Here is a 23,547-nt window from a genome sequence, read left to right on the forward strand (position 1 = left end):
GGTGAGGCACATTAGGGCGGGGCAGGCAATTCCGAGAGGGAAGTCAAACAGAAAATCACAACAGACCAAAAAGACATGTCAAAATAAAACACCAAGGACATAAACACAAGAAAACCAACTAAAACAGGGCAACAGAAAGCAGACCATGACAGACGAGTTGTTGCGTACCTGTCTGGTTTTTGTGCGTGCCCTCAGTCACGCAAATCGACCAAAGATGTTGTTAGCATTTGGCCTCTCCCAACGTATTCCTATAGCTCCAAACGGGGGTGAAGTTGGACGCTACCACGCTCTTCCATTGGCACACACAAAGACCTAACAGGTACGTATCAACTCGTCTAAACTCAGGTAAGAACATGTCACAGTATGGAAGAACGGTGTGCCCTCAGTCACACAAAAAGACCAAAGATGTTGTTGGCATTTGGCCTCTCCCAGTATATTCCTATAGCTCCAAACGGGGTGAAGTTAGAAGCGACCAAGCTCTTCCACGGACGCGCACCAAGACCAGACAGGTACGTATAAACTCGTCTAAACTCAGGTAAGAACATATCTCAGTTTAGAAAAACGGTGGCCTGTTTTAAAGCAACACTGCGCGACATCTCACCCAATAAACAGAACAAGATACGAACATTTATTTCACAGATATTTTTATTGTTGAAAAATCTCTTTAATAAATATTAACAAATAACGTGTGTTGACAGTGAACGGCTCACCTCTCCTAAGACATGACTTTTCTGGGAGCTCGTCGCCATGGAGATGTCGACTAAAGGCAGCCAAATATGAGCTTTGAATAGGTCAGGTCATCATCCAAAATCCACTCTTTAATCACCCACTGCGTTACTTTTTCTGTGTCTGGCTGGTCATTGGAGCATGTTTGTATTGGTGGCAACAGTCTAATCCAAAATATTCAGCAGTGTGCCTTTAAATGCCGCTGTGTCAAGCTGTCAGGGAGACAGATTGTTGAAAGATCACAGTGCAGAAGCGATAGATCAGGCTCTTGTGTATGTTATTGTTCAGTTAGCTTTGTTGTCAATGCTGCGCAGAGAATACAAATTGCTTTACTTTCAAACCCTTGGTGCAAAACACAAGAGTCAATACTATATGAAGCAGCAGCAGCAGAGGGAGAAAGGGGGAGACTTCAGCTTCCAAACAGCCTGGTGGATGAAGCTGTCCTGAAGCTGGCACAGATAAAGACTCCGCAGAGGCTGTGACACGAGTGTTTTGAGCTGGTACACTGTCCAGATCATTGTTGTTTATCAATGTCTTCACAAAAAATAAATAAAATGGCGTACACAGTCCAGATAATCAGACATTTTAATTTGATGCATCATTCTCAGAGTTGCAATTACGGAGGAATAAAAAAGAAAAGATTGTCAATTCTTGGGGTCTTGAAAATAGACCTTCCCCAAATTACTTCCCGTCTCCCATTAGATGCACTTAAGAGCATCGAATGGCTGCTACTTATTTAGTGTGAACGTCTAATTGTCTCCTGTGCTTTTTGGAGACGTTTCCAAACAACTGCGCCTTCACTTGATGGAGTCGGGCGCGCGTCATTCATTAGAACTGGGACTGATTGGAATGACTAATCAATACATGCAATCAGCGGTTTAATGATAAACATATAAAAGAAAAGCCATTCCAATGAACAGATGGAAATTACCCGAGGGATGATCCGCGTAATCTCCAAACCGGCAGGGCGAGGTACATAAAACCAGCGTAATTGAACTCTGAAGGATTACACGGTTAGGAGCAAAAGTTGGACCAGAGGCTAAGGCTAGACAGGTTTTTTTTTTTTTTTTTTTGACCAATGGTACATCATGTTGATGCACTTTCTAGAACTAGTTTAATCCATGTTTCATCCAGGTTCGGCCCTTTTTAGTCTTAGTAGTCAGGGACCCAAACTCTCAAAAGCTCTTTAAATTGGGTTTAACCTGACACCGTCTGATATATGCTTTATTTGTGTTTTTTCTGTTAACTTTGACCCTGAGGACCAATAATTGGAGGGTCTGCTCTGCTGGAAATATCGCGAAAAAAAATTGTGGCCATTTTAGTGTATGTACCCTGTATTTTTATCAGAAAAATGTGAAAAACGACTTTTTTCCCTCAAATCCTCAGTGGGTTGAGTAGGCTGTCAATAAATGCATTCCAGATACACAGAACACATGTGCTGAGAACATCCACTGAAAAAATCGCTCTAAAAACACATTTCTACACATTTTTGCATCAATTTAATACAAAAAAATGTGGTGTTTTCTCACTTTTTTCCAATATTTGTATCTTTACTTCATTGGCAATCAACTATTCCACCCAGTTATGGCATCAGTCAATATGCCATTATTTTAAACAGACTGTAGACACATTCCACAGAAAAAATGATCAAAATCCAAGCAACATTATTGGATCTGTGATGATTTAAAGACCAATAAGTGACCGACAGACTCAGAACCTCAGAACTGTCAAAAGTCACTTTTGACACTGGTCCATATTTTGATTTAGGCCATTTCCAGCCCATTAGATAATGATTTACACCAATGTATTTGGTATCATTGGAAAGAAGACATTGTCATGTTTCATTTGAGCCCAAAGGTACTACTCTGTAACAATTACCGTGGTAACCATAGCTCCTCAGAGTCAAATGTGAGAACATTTTTTCACAATTTTCACAAAAAAATGTTTTACTACGTTTAACGCTGTTTCTTCCAGGAACATCACAGACACAAATCTCTGATACTGGGCAACTCTCTAGACTCTGAGGATTCAGGAAATGTATAACATGTCAGAACTTTCTCAGCTTAAGGCCTCACTGTGAGCCATGAAGTAAAAGAATGTCCACCTCACATGAGCCTCTCCCATAGAAATAAGCCTATATCTGCCAGGTTGGAACAGTTGGTGGGACTTTCTGACCAGGACAGGCCCAACGTAACTTGAAATTACATTTATAAAAATTATAATTATTCTGTATCATATAAGCTGTATCTTAAATTGTAAAAGAAAAAATATATATCCGTATTCTGTAGCCTTTAACAGTACAGGTGAAACTCGAAAAATTAGAATATCGTTCAAAAGTTCATTTATTTCTGTAATTCAAGTTAAAATGTGAAACTAATATATGATATAGACTCATGACAAAGTTGCATATGTCAAGCTTTTGTTTGTTATCATGATTATGGCATTTTAAAAATATTCTAATTTTAGGATTTTTAATTTGTGTTTTTTACAAGCTGGGCCATAATCTTCCAAAGTATAATGAATAAAGGCCATACATGTCTCACTTTGCATGTAATGAGTCTATCATATATTAGTTTCACAGTTTACCGTGTGTTTCGCCCCATTAGGCGCACCTGATTATAAGGCGCGTTATCACTGATAATGTTTATTTTCATAAATAAGGCGCACCGGAATACAAGGCGCACTAGTTAATGCTGGTTTACCTGTAAACCTGTAGGTGTGTAAACACAGACAGAAGTTGATACAAAGAGCGCACCAGGACATAAGGCGCACTGTTAAAAAGGCTTTCATGTGCGCCTTATAGTGTGAAAAATACAATAAGTTGAATAGCAGAAATGAATGCACTTTTTAACGTTGTTCTAAAAGAAGCTACACTCCACAGGATATAAGTATAAGTAAGTGCTTTGTCAGTGTATAATTGTACACTGACATTGTGTTCAGGTGTTGGGTTAGCAGAGCAGGTAAGCAAAAATCCACATGGGGGCCCTACAGTAGCATCCCATGGTTATTCGGCTAAGGGCGGACCTATTTACGGCCAAAAACAGTTCCACTGTACAGTAAAGCAGGGCAGAAGTGGAAAATAATGACCGCAATTCAATCAATCAGAATCACTAACCACTAAGCCATTGTCCAACTGGGATTTAGGACGACTACTGGTCTACAGGTCCTTCTAAAAAAATTAGCATATTGTGATGAAGTTCATTCTTTTCCATAATGTAATGATAAAAGTTAAACTTTCAGATATTTTAGATTCATTGCACACCAACTGACATATTTCAGGTCTTTTATTGTTTTAAAACTGATGTCAACCTTCAAATAATTATGTTCAGTTATGCACTCAATACTTGGCCGGGAATCCTTTTGCAGAAATGACTGCTTCAATGAGGCGTGGCATGGAGGCAATCAGGCTGTGGCACTGCTGAGGTGTTATGGAGGCCCAGGATGCTTCGATAGCGGCCTTAAGCTCATCCAGAGTGTTGGGTCTCTCAACTTTCTCTTCGCAATATCCCACAGATTCTCTATGGGGTTCAGGTCAGGAGAGTTGGCAGGCCAATTGAGCACAGTAATACAATGGTCAGTAAACCATTTACCAGTGGTTTTGGCACTGTGAGCAGGTGCCAGGTCATGCTGAAAAATGAAATCTTCATCTCCATAAAGCTTTTCAGCAGATGGAAGCATGAAGTGCTCCAAAATCTCCTGATAGTTAGCTGCATTGATAAAACACAGTGGACCAACACCAGCAGCTGACATGGCACCCCAGACCATCACTGACTGTGGGTACTTGACACTGGACTTCAGGCATTTTGGCATTTCCTTCTCCCCAGTCTTCCTCCAGACTCTGGCACCTTGATTTCCGAATGACATGCAAAATTTGCTTTCATCCGAAAAAAGTAGCAGGCCTTATAGACTGTGCACATTCAGAGAACCAGAGTTACTGTAAGTTACTGTGCTCGTGAGAACCGTGTGGATTCAACTCCTCTTTGAGACAAAAAGGCCACAGACACGGCTTTACTCTCGTTTATCCATCAAACTACTGTCCTGATTCTCCGCTAGACACAACAAGAAAAGAGTTTAAATGAGTGTTTTAGCCGATGCCCCGAGTCCGCGCAGAGAAAACATGAGAGCAGCGCCGGGACACGGGGACGTGATGCAGCCGCGGAGGAGCCGCGCATGAGGCGAAGCGAGAACCGGGAGACAGACGGCCGAGCGGGACACGAGCGGAGAAGCACTCGCGCTTTGGAAGAGACAGGGGAAGGCGGTCGGTCTCTCCTGATCTTGCAGACTACTCCGTTTTGATATTATATGTGGCGAAGTAGGCAGAGAGTGAGTGCGCGCTGTCAGAGCCTGTCCCCGTAACAACGCCTTGATTAATCAGTGAAACAACACGGTAGTTTGACTGAGATGCGGGGCCCTTGCAGCCGCGGGGGCCCTACGCACCTTGCGTAGTCTGCGTATAGGAAGAACCGGCTCTGTGGATTAGCCCTGAGTCGCTGCGACTGAGTGTGCTGCCTGACCAGCATGTTTTTGGAGATCAGGAGTACCCAGAGGAAACCTGGCTGCCTGCTCTCAGTGCTGTTCTGAAAACAGTGCAGCGCCTCCTGGGTTTGTCCCTGTGTCAGAGCATGGTGTCCTGCACTGGTCAGCTCCTCTTCCTCCTGTATTAATATATTCAGGCCAGTGCTAACAAACTTGGTGCAACTCAGAAACATCCATAGTGACCTTCCTGGGGTCATTGTGTACTTTGGGTCTTTCTACATCATACTCTCATATCCAGACGACCCAGTCGAGGTGATCAAGTCCTGCCTTGTGTGGTTCAATTTTTCAGCCTCACTTGATCCACAACTTTTTACAATGTCTGAAATGTTCTTGATGGCATTTGTCTTTATATTAATAATATTTAATAATAATATTTTCAATGCTCTTTGGAGTCCAGTATAGTATTTAATGTATTCATAGACTCCCAAATTTACCTTCTGCATTTGACTCATCCTTCAAGCTTCAGAGAAACCTGTCAGGAGCAGAGCCATCATGCTGCCTGTGGAGCTATCTCTAGATTTTGAGCCAGAAGCTAGGTTAGAAGTACTGAGGTGTTTTAGAGTACTGGAACTGGATTCTACTGGATTCTCATCTGTGCAAAGCCCTTTGACCCAGGTTTGCACCCATCTATCCATTTTCTTACAATTTACCCACGGTCTGGTCATGGATGCAGCAGTCAAAGCAGAGATTCCCAGATATCATTCTTCACACACACTAATTCCAGCCCTTCTGAAGGGATCCCGAGGCATTCCCTGGCCACAGAGCGATATAGTCCATCCAATGTGTCCCCAAGCCACCTCATCTGGCTGCTCCTGACAGGAAGGAGCAGTGGTTCTATTCCAAGCTCCTCCCAAGTAACTGCCTTACCCCAAGCCATCTTGTGAAGGTAACTAATTTCGTCCGCTTCACACTCGGCTTCAAACCAGAGCAGCTGAAGGTCCAACAGAACAACATCATCTGCAAACAGCAGAGATGAGATCCTGAGGTTCCCAAACCAGCAACCCTCCGGTCCCTGGCTGCGCCTAGAAACTCTGGTCATAAAAGTTACTTTTTATTTAATCATTCATAAAGCATATTTCTTGTGGGTAGTACAGATTCAATGTGCCAGCGAATAAAATAAATAAATTACACAACATTAAAGGGGCTATATCATGCAAAATCGATGTTGTGCTATTTCCTAATCAAAAACACCCCCAGAGTGTTTTTTGGCTTCATTCTCACAGTTCTCAGCAATCCTCCTGAATCCTGCTCTGAGCAGCTCCGCCCTCTGCTGGAAAACCCGATTTTAATTTGTAAAAAAAAGTTAATTAATTTTAAAAAAAGAAAGAAAAGGAAGTGCCTGACACGTCCGCGCTGCCCCTGCGGAGAAAACAAACGCACCCCCTGAGCGTCTGAACAGACGTCATGCTTGCACTGAAGGATGTGAAAAAGGAACTCTTTCTAACCTACTCTGGACACACCTGTTCTTTTTTCTTACCTAACGATAATGTCAGGCAGATGTCAACTCCTTATAACTGCATTATGAAGTAACTTCACTTATTGCTGTGATATTTATATTTATTTTACTGCTAATGTTGCATGAGCGCAGAGAGGGGGCGGAGTTAATTGAGTCCAAGCGTCTTGTCTTCCGGGTTGGAAATATAACCCCAGAAAATACTTATATTTCTCACAAATAGAGATACAATATATCATATAAATGTTTATAGTTTACTTTGGAATGAGTAAAATAGCATGATGCAGGTCCTTTATAACCAAAACTGAAATACATGAATATATATATTTTTTAAAAGTGTGACAATTTTAACATGTACAAAGAACTTAAACAACTTCAGAAAAGCGAAGAGAAATGGTTTAATCCAGTATGGACTGTTTTGTTCAGACGACTGCCACTGTGATTTAGTCCTGGACGAGCCCTAAGCTTTAGTTTTGTGGTGACTCGTCGTGCATTAGTAATGTAGTAAACCAACTTTAGTGAACGGACTACATCAAATTATTTACTTTATTAATTTACTAAACAGTAAAAAGGCTGTTGTTCATTGTAAACATGTGGTTTATGGAAAATCCAGCTTCAGAGCAGTTTTCCTCAGCAAATACATTACCAACCACATTACTATCTAATGTTTCACAAATGTGTAGTATTTTAGGCATAACCATGTGGTGTCTACAAAGACACACTGTTGGAATTATCTTGGATTCTTGAGGATTTTTTTTTATAGATTTAAAGGGATGTATATTGGAGTGAAATCAACAGATGTATATTGTGTATATGGCATAGTAAAGGATAGATAAAGAGTTACATAATATAAAAAATAAATGAACAACTTTATGTAAAAATACAGAACTGTTGTTCTCCATAAATGTAATTTCAAGTTACATTGGGCCTGTCCTGGTCAGAAAGTCTCACCAGCTGTTCCAACCTGGCAGATATAGGCTTATTTCTATGGGAGAGGCTCATATGAGGTGGACATTCTTTTACTTCATGGCTCACAGTGAGGCCTTAAGCTGAGAAAGTTCTGACATGTTATACATTTCCTGAATCCTCAGAGTCTAGAGAGTTGCCCAGTATCAGAGATTTGTGTCTGTGATGTTCCTGGAAGAAACAGCGTTAAACGTAGTAAAACATTTTTTTGTGAAAATTGTGAAAAAATGTTCTCACATTTGAGTCTGAGGAGCTATGGTTACCACGGTAATTGTTACAGAGTAGTACATTTGGGCTCAAATGAAACATGACAATGTCTTCTTTCCAATGATACCAAATACATTGGTGTAAATCATTATCTAATGGGCTGGAAATGGCCTAAATCAAAATATGGACCAGTGTCAAAAGTGACTTTTGACAGTTCTGAGGTTCTGAGTCTGTCGGTCACTTATTGGTCTTTTAATCATCACAGATCCAATAATGTTGCTTGGATTTTGATCATTTTTTCTGTGGAATGTGTCTACAGTCTGTTTAAAATAATGGCATATTGACTGATGCCATAACTGGGTGGAATAGTTGATTGCCAATGAAGTAAAGATACAAATATTGGAAAAAAGTGAGAAAACGCCACATTTTTTTGTATTAAATTGATGCAAAAATGTGTAGAAATGTGTTTTTAGAGCGATTTTTTCAGTGGATGTTCTCAGCACATGTGTTCTGTGTATCTGGAATGCATTTATTGACAGCCTACTCAACCCACTGAGGATTTGAGGGAAAAAAGTCGTTTTTCACATTTTTCTGATAAAAATACAGGGTACATACACTAAAATGGCCACAATTTTTTTTCGCGATATTTCCAGCAGAGCAGACCCTCCAATTATTGGTCCTTAGGGTCAAAGTTAACAGAAAAAACACAAATAAAGCATATATCAGACGGTGTCAGGTTAAACCCAGTTTTGAGAGTTTGGGTCCCTGACTATAGTTTATGTGGCAAGACGAGCTGTGATGGTCTGTAATTAATTAGTATAATTTATATGTCTTTTTATCGAAAGAGGACATATTATGTTCCAAAAATACATTACATTTATTATATTGTAGCATTTGCTTCATTTAAAATCTTTGTTTACATTTCCATATATTACTTTGAGTTCATAGATATTGTTCAGTCTGTCGTTTTCTTTTTTCCGGTTCCAATAAAGATAAAAGTCCAAACTCCAGACCTAATGGGGCATGGTTAAAAACAAGGCAGCAGGAGACACGGGCAAAGCAGGGACGTGACCAAAATCCCATGACCTATAAATGAAAGCAAAGTTAGCCTATGACCACACAAGGAAAGAATGTGATCGTAACGCAAGCTGGCTCATGCCGTCGCACGCCCACACGAGCTCCTCGACCGGCCCTGTGCCGGCTACTCCACGCAAGGACCCCAGCAGAATCCGGACCACCATCCACCGAGCACAGAGCCTTTGGGCACCATTGAGTGGTGCACTGTATAACCCTCAACCATCCACGACACTAGATAGAACTTTGTAATAATGGCCCGTCAAAGAACTGAGCTAGATTAATGGCAAATATCTACAACACCTACCTACAGGAGACATAGCATGTCCATGGGCACTCACAGCCCAGCCGACCGGAAGAAAGAAGTGGGCGTATGAGGAAAGACAGAGAGCGAAGCAATGAATGGGGAGGGCTTTTGTACATTTTACTTGGGGTTTGCGCCAAGTGCTGATGTTTACAAGGCTGTCTCGAGTAGATTTAGTCCATAATGCCAATGAGGAGAATCGAAACAGCGTGCTAAACCTTAGTGCTAAAATACTATTATGTGCTATTGAGGGCAGCAGAGGGAGGGAAGGGAAGAGTTCAGTTTTCTGCCTGGTGGATGAAGCTGCCCTTCAGTCACACCTGGCATGGATCGAGACTCTTCCCAATGGCAGGCCTGAAGAGGATGTAAAATTGATGCCTGGAGCTCTCTCTGAGGTAATCCTGCCCCCAGGCACTTTTTCTTACCCAAGTCATGTTTTATTAAGCGCTAGCAGTCCGTCTTAGACTTTATTAAGTCATGGTTTAGTCCCGTTTTACTTTGATTAAGTCCCTATTTTTCTGGTTTAGATAGGAAAGGCCTGTTTGCGGCACAGTTTTAGTCCTGGTTTAGTTTTTATGTTTAGGCCGATGAGCCCTGGACAATCTACAGACGCAGATGAAAAAACAAAACATTTGGATGGAGCGCAATTGTGTATTGTGATTGTGAATCGCTCTCTCTCCCTCCGTCTTTCCTTTTCTCTCTCTCTTGCCCTCTCTCTCTCTCCGCCTTTCCCTTTCTCTCTCTCTCTCCCCCTAACTCTTATCTCTCTCCATCTTTTCCTTTCTCTCCTCTCTCTCTCACTCTCTCTCTGTCTTTCCCTTTCTCTCTCTCTCTTTTCTCTCTCTCCGTCTTTCCCTTTCTGTCTCTCTCTCTTTTCTCTCTCTCCGTCTTTCCCTTTCTCTCTCTCTCTCTTTTCTCTCTCTCCATCTTTCCCTTTCTCTCCCTCTCTCTTTTCTCTCTCTCCATCTTTCCCTTTCTCTCTCTCTCTCTCTTTTCTCTCTCTCCGTCTTTCCCTTTCTCTCCCTCTCTCTTCCTCTGTCTTTTCTCTCTCTCCGTCTTTCCCTTTCTCTCCCTCTCTCTTCCTCTGTCTTTTCTCTCTCTCCGTCTTTCCCTTTCTCTCCCTCTCTCTTCCTCTGTCTTTTCTCTCTCTCCATCTTTCCCTTTCTCTCCCTCTCTCTTTTCTCTCTCCATCTTTCCCTTTCTCTCCCTCTCTCTTTTCTCTCTCTCCATCTTTCCCTTTCTCTCTCTCTCTCTTCTCTCTCTCCATCTTTCCCTTTCTCTCCCTCTCTCTTTTCTCTCTCTCCATCTTTCCCTTTCTCTCTCTCTCTCTCTTTTCTCTCTCTCCATCTTTCCCTTTCTCTCTCTCTCTTTTCTCTCTCTCCGTCTTTCCCTTTCTCTCCCTCTCTCTTCCTCTGTCTTTTCTCTCCCTCTCTCCTCCTCTTTCTCTCCGTCATTCCCTGTCTTTCTCTCTCTCTCCCGCTCTCTCCGTCTTTCCCTTTGTCTCCCTCTCCTCTCTCTCAGTCTTTCTTTCTCTCTCTCCCTTTCTCTTCTCTCTCTTCGTCTTTCCCTTTCTCTCTCTCTCTCTCTCTCTCTCTCTCTCTCTCTCTCTCTCTCTCTCTCTCTCTCTCTCTCTCTCTCTCTCTCTCTTTCTCTCTCTCTCTCTCTCTCTCTCTCTCTCTCTCTCTCCCCCTCCCTCTCTCTCTCTCTCGTAATGGGTCCAGGCCCTGACTACAGTTGGAAACGTGAGAGGCAGCAGTGGAGGCGATGCAGCACTAGACGGCGCCTTGAGAATGGCGCTCGGCTCTCCAAATGCGCCTCGGGGTAGACTCCGGTTTTAACAGTGATTAAGAGCGGAGTAACCGGATGGCGCGGAGACAGCTCTGAAGCGCTTGATTTGCGTTCTATCTACCGCACATTCAATGGATGCAAAAAGGAGAACGCATTAGCTCATTGCATACCCCTCAAAATATCTCCAGCCTTATGTTTGACACAAGGGTTATACGCCACATTACACCAGATTGTGGCCAACATATGAGAGTGATTTAGATTTAGGCCATTTAGCGAAAGTTTACTATCCATGAAGGAAACACTCTTTAAACAATCTCTAAAACAAAATAAGTCAGTCTTATTCTTAAGTTTCATTAAATCCAGGCTATGAAAGCTATTGATTCATTAGCCCACTCTAGGCCTATATACAATCTGACTCACTTCGATGCAATTTTTGCCAATTATCGATTACAGGACTGTAGGGTATGTTTTGCTGGCGTCCCCGGATGGCGCTTTGCTATAACATTCCAATCTTCCCCCTAATTTGCTTATGCTCTAATTTGAGAGAAAAGGAAGACGCGAGTGAGGAGGAAGAGATTGTTTCCCGCGCTGCGCAGCGGGGAGCAAATTTGTGCAGTCAAACTTAAACGCTGAGAGGGAAGCGAGGAGAGAGAAAGAGAAAGCAGCGGCAGGACAGGAGAGGGAGGACGAAAAGTAAGGAATCGCTGCGCGCGCGAGAGAGAGAGAGAAAGAGAGAGAGAGAAAGAGAGGCGTGGAGTCATTCAGCACCACTCGCGCCTGGACAGCGTTAGAGTTGAGCCAAAGGAACGGGAGATTATGGGAGTGCAGCTATTTAAACAACTTCAATAAATACATAAAACAATAAATAAATCAACCAGCGCGTCTTCACAGTCCCATTTTGCGCGTGGAAAAGGATTGGCAACCCTAAAACCAAACGGGCAGAGAGGCAAGCTCGCGGACAAAGACGCAGCAGCAAGAAGAGAAAACGGGACCATTCCACTGATTAGAAGTTCATTGCTACTGGCTGCGCACTCAAAGGTAAAGTGCTTTTGTTTCTTTGGCACTGTCCTGGTGTTACGCTGAAGTAAAGTGGCATGGATGAATGGCAATACTCGTGCACCCCCCCCGCTCTCCCCAAATGTGCGCATTTGGGTCCGTGGGATTATGCCGCAAAGATATGACAGCGTGCGTTACGAGCTGACTTGGAGGGTTCCTGCTTGACAAACAAGAGCTCGCTGTTGCTTTTGGTGCTTCTGTGAGAACGCGGGAAAAACAGGGTACTGGTTTTTAATGACTTTTGCGCAGAAGCCCCACGAGTGTTTTGCGAGTTGTTGTTTTTTCCAGTGACTCAACAGATGAATTGGTGTAGAGCGGGATTGAGTCGGGGCTGTTGGGGTAGACCTGACAATACAATGAGCCCATTCATCAGTGGCATCTATGGGAGCTCCTCTCTCCTTCTGCCCACCCGCTTTTTTTTTGCTTTCTGCCGCTGTGTCTCTCGTTTATTATGAGCAAAGCACTGGGGGAATCAATGCGCACATGAGGAGCGTTCATTCCTAACTAATGCAAATCAATTAGACATTTGGCGTCTTCCAGCAACACTATGGGAATGGGAAGCACAAAGGAGGCTACATCCATAGCTTTATAAGACCCCCATAGGGCTCAGTGACACCTCGCTTGTTTATATGTAGTAGGCTACTATAGATTACTGGTCATGTTTCTTGTCAGGAGCGGCTTCTTTTTACGCAAGCCGCGATCTGGTGGAAAGGAAATAGGGTTGCAAGGTTCCACTTTATAGCAGTATACTTCCCCCCACTTGCTTTTTAAAATGCCTCGCTGGGTTTCAATCAGAGTAAATGAGCTAACCGAGGTGCCACACTTGGAATTCAAAAGCCCTCCAACAAATGAAGAGGTTCTTATTTGGGCAATTTTGTCGATGCGTTTCAACGTATGCACCGACGCACAGAATGTTTAAGTCAAATGACTCATATGACCATTCCCTATATATTATAGGCTGTAGGCCTATTCATTATTATGTTATATATTCAAAGAGACATTTTCTTTCTAGTTTTATTTTTTATTCAAAAGAACCCTTTCTGTTCCAAATTGAGCGAAACAAAATAATCCCAACTCAACTTTGACACTCATTTGGCCTCTGTTGCCCTGCTGTTTGTTACCTTTGAGATCACCTGCATACCTCTTTTAAGTCTCATGAGTCTTTTCTTCAGGAATACTCTCCATTTGTCAGGTATTGGGCGTGGAACAGAGTTATAAGGCTATTTTAGTCATGCTAAATGATAAATGACTTACCTTATTGCGTGATGTGATAGTGAATACATTCATTTTTAGTGCGGTAGTACAGCATTTGGGTGACAGTGACTGCAAAAAACCCTCATTATAATTGTATGAATGTAATTTTCTACCACGGTGTTCCCCCCCCGGGCTATTCCTGTGGCTTGTATCAGCATCCATATCAATGACATGCCATGTTCACCTGTACATACACCGTTGAGGAAGCCAAATGAATTCCCCACACTTTGCCCAGCTCATTATGCACCATGGCCAATCCATTCAGGTATTTTGTAAGCTTTTCCAGGATTTGCCAGACCTGATCCATATAAGCCACACATTTTGACCAATAGGTTGCAGGATGTTCTATAATTTGATGTCATGATTTCAGATGGACAGCAGGCGCCCGTATATGACGCTATTGGCGATTCACAGGCGTGTTCTTCATTTGACTCATCCTTCAATGCTGCTGCCTGGGGCAACCTGTCAGGAGCAGTGTGCAACCAGAAGAACACCAATGCCAATAACCAAACAGAGAATCCACATGTTGAATCCACATGAATTGACAATAACAGCTAAATAATGTGACATGTTTTTAGTAGAGAAGAATATTTCACATTCGTTCTCTTTTAGTTGACAAAGAGATGACTCAACAGTTTCTGTGGATAAATGAATGATAGTTGCAGTAATTACAGGGATATCAAGGCAAGTCACTGCAGGCAAAATCATTTTTACATTTCAATTTTCAAGTTTTGGGCCTGATTGGTCTCTATGGAAACAAAAAATAGACCCAAAATAGTCACTTTTATATTTCACTGAACAAACTTTCTTCCATTGATTTATAAGAGAAATTGTAACTTCAAAGTCTGTTTTCTGAAGGGGCTTTTTCTTGGGACAACACATGGCAGTAGCAAATATTTTGGGCATTTTTTAGACCAACAAAATATAGTGGCTCTTCCCATAAATGTGATTTAATAATAATGACGTATATAGCGGTTTTAAAAGACACAATGATGCTTGACATAAGGACAAATTGAAGAAAAACAGACAAAGGACCAGAGATTGAGATTAGATTAAGTCTGTTATGAGGTATTGGCAATTTTCACTCATAAAATGCCTTATATCTGTCTGAAAACAAATTATAGAAAACTTACAACACATTTTTCCTCACATTTGCATCAGCAAGCGACAGAAACCGTTTCAAAGGGATATCTCTAAATTGATTTATTTTTCCTATTCACCTGCACTGTCTCTTTTGAAGCATAAAACCCAGGCAAAACACGACGGAACACGACCATTTTGACAAATTTCACCCATTAATTCTGTCCTGTCCTGCCCCTCAATAATGAAATACAGGGTCTTTAAGATGTCACGTGATCGCAACCTCCTCGACCAATCACAGAGTTCATCTTGGTTGTTTGGGGTGAAAGTTCAGGCCACAGTTCACTGCTTGCCCAGCCAATGTTAGGCGCAATCTACGCTCAGCCTTCCCCTGGGGTCCATTGTTGGCGGAAAGAAACAATGACTTCAGATTTTATTGTCGACTTTGGAGGTGGGGGGAAAAAGCTTTCTCTGTACAAAAGGGAGATTGTAATGGGTGACGTGATTAACTGAAATACCTTTAGCAAACCGGCTGGTATTTTAGAGATAATTAACGATCTCACAGTGAAACAAAACGTCGTGTTAGGATGCAGAGCCAAGAGAGGATTGAATAAACAGACTGTCAGCACATTGCATGTTACGTTTAACCTCTGTGTCCAAAAGCTTCCATCGGTAATTGCTTCCGGACCTCCTAATGTCCTTTTCTCTGAGCAGGAAATCACAGCATGTTTACAATTATTTTACCTATTTGTGCTCATGTTTTCCCCACATAGAGGTGGCGTGAAAGTCAATATTCCAATATAATATCACATTATCAAGCCAGTTTATCTTTGTTATTTTGTTGGTGAGAGTTTATCTTTAACTTGGGTCATAATTTATTATCTATAAATTACCTTATTTACAAGTGACGAATCCCTTCTTCATCGCCACTGCACTTCTTAATGTCCTTCTTCATAACATCTCAGTTCACTTAATATTCCTCACTTTCCTCATTCACTTTGCCACTTGTCTAACCATAATTGAGCCATTATAGTTTGACACGTCTGCAGTTTGTTTCTACACAAAGAATTAATATTTCAAGGCTGGTGCATTATAAACAAGGCGGATATATTATTTTCTTCAGTCTTGTGAAAGGAATAATAAGCGCTAAATTGAAAGGCAATTATGGTTTATTTTCATGTCAAACTTTCCCCGCTAACAACCACCTCATATGTTGTTGCTGATAGTTACTTTTACATTGTGATTGATGCATTTCAAACATTATGTTCTTCCCTGTCATGTCAATCTTTAATAAATTATTTGAATTTCCCGGTTTATCCAGGCCTAGCCTTGCTCACGATGAAATCTGGACTAAACCGGGTCTATACAAGAAAAATGCCTAGCTTAGAATTAATTCAAATGAATACATCTCGAATTTAAGCAGTTCTAAGTAACTTGTTTACCTTAATAAATCCTTTTTGTAGTCCCTCTTGGGGTAATATAAGTGTTAATGGGATGATTGGAGGGTCTTTAATCTCCCCCTGGTGTCTCTGGCCAGAAAACCACAATTGCAACTTCCCTGCCACCGGGTCGTAGCCAACAATGCACACTAATGGAATCACGAAGAAGAAGCTAACAGGCTAACGGGCAAAGCTAGCTGCAGGCTAGCACCACTTAAACAGTGTTTACAGCCAAGTTTGAGTGAAAAAAATATGTCCATTGTGTAATTGGATGTACAATGTCCCTCTCTCCCTTTGTCTTTTCTGTCAGCGTAGTATTTACTCTCACAGACAATTAATGAGTTATAAAAAAAATTGCATGCTACGACACCTGCAGTGGCGCTTATGCCCTCTAGGGGCATGAGTTACCTAGTTCTGCTTTAAAATGATGAAAGTCTAAAATTCCAGATGACAGAGAGTAACAGCTGAAGGTCCACTGGTGGTACATGTGCCACAGTTTGACAACCACTGGTTAAATTGAATATGAGGCCCCTGGAACTGCTTGTCCTCGCAATCTAAAAATCTAAAAGCTTCTTGAAAAAAGTGTCACTATAGCAATGAAAACCCCCCAAAAAATGAGACAAAAGAAGTAAGTAAAAAGCGACACAGAAGCGACAAAAACATGCCCGAAAAACAACAATTATACAGCAAAAAAGTGACTAAAGAGCTACAAAAAGGAAGAAAATGCGCTCAGTTAAGGTGGAGGTTAAGAGGTTAATATGCGTCACCTGTCCATGCTACAACCACATTCTGTGTCCATCTGTGAAAAGCATATGCATTGAGTTGAAGTGGTCACTTGTGGGCATATAACTCACAGCACATAGCTGGAATCATATTGTTTTTCTATGTTATAAGGTATCTTTTAAAGACGGAATCTGTCTTTTGGATTTGACCCCAATGCTGGTGCACTGTCAGGAGCAGTGGGTGGCAGCAATTGAGCACTGGGGCACCCATCTCTAGATCTTGAGCTGGGAAACTATTCTTTCAAACGTCACACAGAAAAGCCCACACAACCGAACCCGGGACCTTCTCGCTTGTGTAGTCCGTGTCCTTCTTGAGAACTGAGACTGATCTGTTCCACCTGCTGATGTCATGAGGTGTTGTCCTCCTTATCCAGGAGGTGCTTGGCTGTATTTTTAGTCCGTACAACTTCACCTGGAATGTTCGAATTGCCTCCACTGCAAAAGGCTGAATCACTTAAACCTGTTGTTCCGCTCCCAGATTACAGTCCCTCCCATTCATTGTGATGTAAAAATATAACACATGAAACACCAGCGCGCCCAAGAAGATTACAACATATTTACAATAGGATGGAAGGAGGAAAAAAGACAACATTACCAGACAGTCAGACGGGCGAGAGTTTCATGGCGGTGAGGCGCGTCCCAGTCCTGAATCACTGCTCCTCCTGCCTCCTCCATCTGTGACTGGGCCATTCTGACCCACTCCACGAAACAACAGCATCTCCACACTTCGCACACACACAATCCCATTTTCCAAACTGCTGATTCGTCTTCTGCGCCCATCCCTTAACAAGCTTTTCAGTTTTTCACGGCTTAATCATTTCTGCCATATGTGTCTTTGGGGGAGAAAAAAAAAAAGTCCTATTGAAGGTTTTTGGAGAGGGAGTTGACACAAGCTTTTGGAAACAAGAAATACCTACCAATTCAGTATTTTAAATGACTTGAATTGAGGAAAAATAATCTTTACTAAGTCCTTTTTTTATTTGTGGTACTATGTAATTGACTTGTTTTGGTGTATTTCTATCAGCATGTGCCAATGGAGTGCGAAAAGTAAAGAGCCAAATCATTAGGAGCTGTATCATTACATTCTGTGAACATGTGCTTTACATTTTAACAACACGTTTTATTTACTATTGTACTATGGGAATTTGATGCTGTGGTGACTGAATCCACGTGTGTAGTATGTTTGTTACTTCTAAATGTGTGACCAAGCCCTTCATTTACACACTGTGTGTTGGTTAAAGGAATTTTTACCTAGAAACCAGTCAAATATATACAAATCCAATAAACCACAACAGGCAAAACTACGGAGTGTTTTCAAGATGTTCTTGCTTGCAGTAGGAGTGGACTAATGGGTATGCGGTGTGGTGCAGAGACAGTGTCACGCCGGCAGGTTGGAGATCTTCATTAGAAGCCGTTGACAGTAATTACTGATGACATCTATGGACATGAGGCTTAATTTACAAGATTAAAGAAGGAACAATGAAGCGAATTATTGTCCCATTTCAGCAAATACAAGTTCCTCATGGAACAGATGGGTTGGAAAACTCCAATCATTTGTCACGATTTAGCCGAAAGGTGAGGAGGCAAAGTGCTCACCTCAGCAAAATGCAGTTTTAGGCTTACGATCCATGGTTACACTGTCCTGCTTTTACAAAACATGTTTTTGCAAAAATATTCAATCATTCATTCTTAATGCATTAGTGCAATACTAATCAAAGATACCATATTGTATTCAATTTATTTTGCATCATCCAAAATAAATTCATCCATCCATCTCCTTCCGACTGTGTGTTGCCGGGTCGGGGGGGGCAGATCACACTGCAGGTGGGTCCATGAGAGGACAACCCCATGACAGTCCTTCAGGCTCAGCAGCCATGTTGGTCTCTCATCATGAGGGGCTTCTGAAGAGCTCTTAGTCTGATCCATCACCTATAGATCCTGATTAACATCAAACCCCTCCACCAAGTCAAGGCGGCAGATGCACTCTGTCTGCCTGAGCTTATTCTGGGAAAACATACTGTATGCTTAAGACTTGGTTTAGTTCATTACATGGAAATACAACAAAAGGGCCAATACAATTCTCATTGTTGTTTCAATATGTTGTGATGTGATATTAATTGCACTACTTTACTAACTACTAAGATAAAACACAAGAGACACAGCAAAAACATACAGTTGTATCATGATATATCACAAGACTCTATATTGTGCCCTTCGTCATAAACTCCAGTTAGAGTAAAATAAATCTACTCTATGACCATTTCCAGAGCTTTCCCCTTTCTCATGGCACACATGGCACAGTAGCCTGATAAACCACACCCACCTCTTTCTGCACGAAAGAAGGTGGGTCTGACCACACACGGTAAACAAGTTGCTGATTGGCAGCTAAGGCCGAACCAATCACGACCGTCACAGAGAAATGACAAGGTTACGTCACTCGCTGCACCACTATGTTGTTACTTCAATTTCATATTTTTTGAATTGGACTACGGCTGTCGTCACGTCCGCAAATTGCTAATTGGTTTATTTCACTGACAATCTGTGCGCGTTAGGCCCGCCCTTTCTAACTGCTCCAATTGCTCCGTGACCAGACTCATTCCCTGCGTGGAATGGACAGGGAAGTGTATGGCAGAGCCAGGCAAACGGCAAAGTCCACTGTGGTTGTGTCTCAAATGGAGTGCTGATTCTTGTCATATAGAAAAGCCCAGTGCACAGTGTACATTATGTCCAGGCCATGTGATCATATATAATGCATCTTACTTTCTCGTGCAGACAGTGATTCTCTCTGACAGGTCAGGTCTAAAAGCTTATAAAAATATCACAGCAATTATTATTGTGTTTTATTTCCATATAATAGTGGCACTTTTACCATTTACCTTCACTTGCGCAGCCTGTGTCAAGGCCTGTTTGATGATGAACTTAATATAAAGTAATGACTATACGCTCATAGTGGTATTGCTTGACAAAACTCAGAGCGTGGTATTCGCTTAGCAGCTCTAAAATACATGACACTTGATGAGGCACTATTGCGTCAGGATGTCCCAGTTATAGCTCTACAGCAGCAAATTGTAAAAATGAGTTGAAAAATATCCCCACTTTCTCCTCATGCATGACTAGCTGCCCCAGACCACTCTAGATTAGGCCTTGTTCAGCACACCAGTGGACGCAGTAATCTATCGCCAGCAGCTATGGGGATAGCACGACTGAGTCTCCAAACCCCGCAGTCCACAGCCGCCCGCCCTGCGCTCGCTGTTCCTGGCTTTGATTACCAGTTGTGTGCCACGCTGTCTGCTCCAAAAGAAGAGCCACATGGAAATATTCAATTATGTGTGCAGCTGGAGACGCCTGGGAGCCGACTGTGAGGGGAAATTACAAGTGTAAAAATCACATCAAATACTTCCGACCTGCGCTGTGTCTCAGATATTTTTGGTTGAAAATGCTAAGACAAGACCGGCCTATTATGGAGATATCTGATAATGAACAAACAGGAAAGGCGTTAAGAGACAACGTCAAGACACTTCACCCATCTTGTCCCCTGTGCCTGTGGGTACACGAAATGAATAAGAGTGTGAATGATGGATTTGATTACAAGAGCTATATATAGATGTAGGCCTACACAAATAGGTAGCATCATAAGGAGGGAAAGTTTGTATCTGACCTTGCCACCAGTAGTTTCGACAGAGTGGTTAAAACTCAAAAGAGTTGCAAGAATTTGAATCGACTTTACGAGGCTTTTTGGGTTGGCGTGTTCTTCCTGCGTCTGAATGGTTGTCCTTCAGTCTCCCACATCATCAAAAAGAAAACATCAACCCTCATCTATTCATACTTCTAATGGGATTCTTGTTCAAGATCAGGAGAAGGATTTCTGCACTGCACGCCGCCAAACGGGATAATAAATCAAAAAGGCTCTATTGTAAATTGTAAATCTATTTTGATATCGAATTAGACAGAAACAAAATGTATAACTTTTTGGAAAACAGGAAAAATTAACTGCCAAACCATCATTCAAATCATGGTAAAGTAATTAAACAAGTGCATGCAAATAGATTAATGGGAATTACTGTTGATGAGAAGCTTTGTTGGAGGCCACATATAAAGTCAAAATTAGCAAAGGATATTGGCATAAAAGTTAAAATGAGATCAATAGGCTATTAGATCATAACTCACTTACTCATATCTGAGCTGTGGTGCGGAAATATGGGGAAATTATTATGAAAACAAATATTGATCCCATCTTTTTACCTCAAAAGAAGGTTATTAGACTGGTTAGTACAGTCCTCTCTTAAAATTCTATCTTTGAGTCGATATATATATACAGTGCCTCTCGTAAGTATTCATACACCTTGAACTTTTGCACATTTTGTCATGTTTACAGCCCTAAACATAAAGATTTTATTTTGATTTTTTTACTGAACGTTCACACACAAGTAACAAACAACTGTGAAGTGAAAGCAAAATGAAAAATGATTCCGTTATTTTTCAAAAAATAGAAAAGTGAAAAGTGCGGCGTGCATAAGTATTCATACAGCATCTTCTCTGCATCTTCTCTCTAAACAGTATTTATAGCCAAGTTTGAGTGAAAAAATGTATCTCCATTGTGTAATTGGATGTACAATAATATCCCTCTCTCCCTTTGTCTTTTCTGTCAGTGTAGTATTTACTCTCACCAACAATTAATGAGTAAAAAATCATAACATGCTACGACAAATGCAGTGGTGCTTTTGGCCTCTAGGGGCATGATTTACTTAGTACTGCTTTAAAACATATATATAGGGTTAGGCAAAATAAGTTTAACTTCAGTCTAAACCCCTCGGTCACAAATCATAAGGAAGTTGATGTTGTTTGTCTGTTGTGTCTTGTATTTGTTGGACCGAAAATAAACTACAACTACATATTGCTATAGCGCAATATCAATAATGTATGTTATGGGTCTGGAAGTAACGCAGTTTTAATTGTCTGTATGTGCTTTACATGTGGTAGAATTGCCACGAAACCTAACTGTACTAAAATTAATTAGTCTCAGTTTGACAAATCATCCTGTCCCTACTCAAAGTGTTGGAACACATTCCCCTGTTTCTTTGTAGCCTGTCCCTTCTGTGCACCGTCGCACCTGCACTATGCAACCAGGAAGCCCAGCCCTCTCTGCAGAGCTTTCATACTTGCTTGGATACTTATAGATCTGCCATAGAGAACCAATTTTCTCATTAACCTCCAGAGCCCGGAGAGAAGATGCCAGAAGACCGCATCCTATTAGGGCCCCCAGCTCCGATACGTGGAGGAATCACTATTGACATGCGCCGGACATGATTAATTACTCAACCACGCGCCTCTCCTTTGGCCCAACTGGACATAAATAAAAACAGAAAGCCTGTGCCCAACGCTGCTGTTTCACAATAAAGTGCCTCGAATTATTGACCGCATAGTGATTCTAAGATACTCCACGGTTCTGTTCATTTCCGAGCACAAATTAGTTCAAGCTACAGTCAATTAGGAGAACAGAGACGCTTTAGCTGCTCTGCAAACCAACACATTTGAAGGATATGCTTTTTCTTCTTTACATTTTCATCAGCGGGACATCCTAATAGCTTCCTTATAACAAAATCCTCAAGTAGGATTTCTCAGCTGGCTTGGATACATATATAAGCAAATCAAACAGCTTTTTGTTTATGATAAAATTACAACGTCTTGGGGGAGAAACAAGGCCGAGACAAACAGTTCATTAAAATTTTATGAAATAATATCCTATTCTTTGGTATGTTTTATTGTTAGCTTCTTAAATTTGCTCAGGGATTGCAGATGGAACATTGCTTGTAATGGGAGTATTTGCTGGTACTGCTGCATATTTGTGGCCCCAATAAAAACTAATTAAATTGAATACTAAACGAAGTAACTCTTACTCATGTGTGTGCCTCTCGCTACTACGGGGTAAGTCATTACTATCGTCGTAACTATACCCAAATTATGTGTTACTGTCAATGGCTTTTTGGCTTTATTGTCATATTGTCTCACATCTGTCGAATTAGGGACTCAATCAAAATATGTTGTGCGAGAAAGGTTTTGTTGTTTGTATTATTTTAGACATTTTATTTGAACATTTTTAATTCCACGTTTCTTTCTGGGTGTGGGCTGTTGATTTCCTCTAGGACATAAATTGGATGGTGAACTGTTTTCTAGGCTACACCCCAAACTGAGCAAGACACACAGCTCACCACCCGTTGTTCCTAGACATTCTTAATTCTGATGACCTACTCATAAACATATACCATGCCTGCCTTATGGGGCTGCACGATTTATCACAAATAGAAAGTTTGCAATACAAGGCAGCTATTATTGAGACTGAACAACATCCTCTGCAAACAACAGAATATCTTGTCTCTATGGGACCTGAAAACATCTTTGAAATGCATATGATTCTTGCATTAGTTTAGAAGTTTGCATTTCAGCGTTCTCTCAAAAACAAATGCATTCACAGCAACAATAATGATAATAATAAAACAGAGCTTTTTCACAATGTACTTTTCATTCTAATAATCTTGGACTCCCATCTAACATTTGAAAGTCATGTCAAAAAGATCACAAGAACAGCCAAATCAAACCTGTACAGTTTCAGAATCATACGGGACTGTTTACCATTTCATGCAGCAAGTGTATTTATGCATGCCATGATTTTCTCTCATCTTAGTTACTGCATAACCTCTTGTTCACAGGCAACAGCCACAACAATCAGGCCTTTAAGACTGATTTACAATAGAGCATTAACAATTTTAGATAAAACATCTGTCATTGTGGAGAATTGCAGAGGTTAAACTTTCTTAACGTTGAAAATTTTATTAAATTCTGTAACTTAACATTAATGTACACATGTCTGCACAGCCAAGCCCC

General features: G+C 41.3%; 1 protein-coding gene across 2 annotated transcripts in view; it reads left to right on the forward strand.

The window, feature by feature from the left end:
• The first annotated feature begins 11,953 nt into the window (after positions 1-11,953).
• LOC306963930 (metabotropic glutamate receptor 4-like) overlaps positions 11,954-23,547 on the forward strand; it is a 169,988-nt gene continuing 158,394 nt past the window's right edge. For both annotated transcript variants that reach the window (XM_079557701.1, XM_079557700.1), the window contains exon 1: positions 11,954-12,092. The gene's annotated coding sequence lies outside the window, so the exon portion shown is untranslated. The remainder of the gene's footprint in view (positions 12,093-23,547) is intronic.

Source organism: Gobius niger, assembly GCF_951799975.1.
Source record: "Gobius niger genome assembly, chromosome: 6".
Classification (NCBI taxonomy): Eukaryota; Metazoa; Chordata; class Actinopteri; order Gobiiformes; family Gobiidae; genus Gobius; species Gobius niger.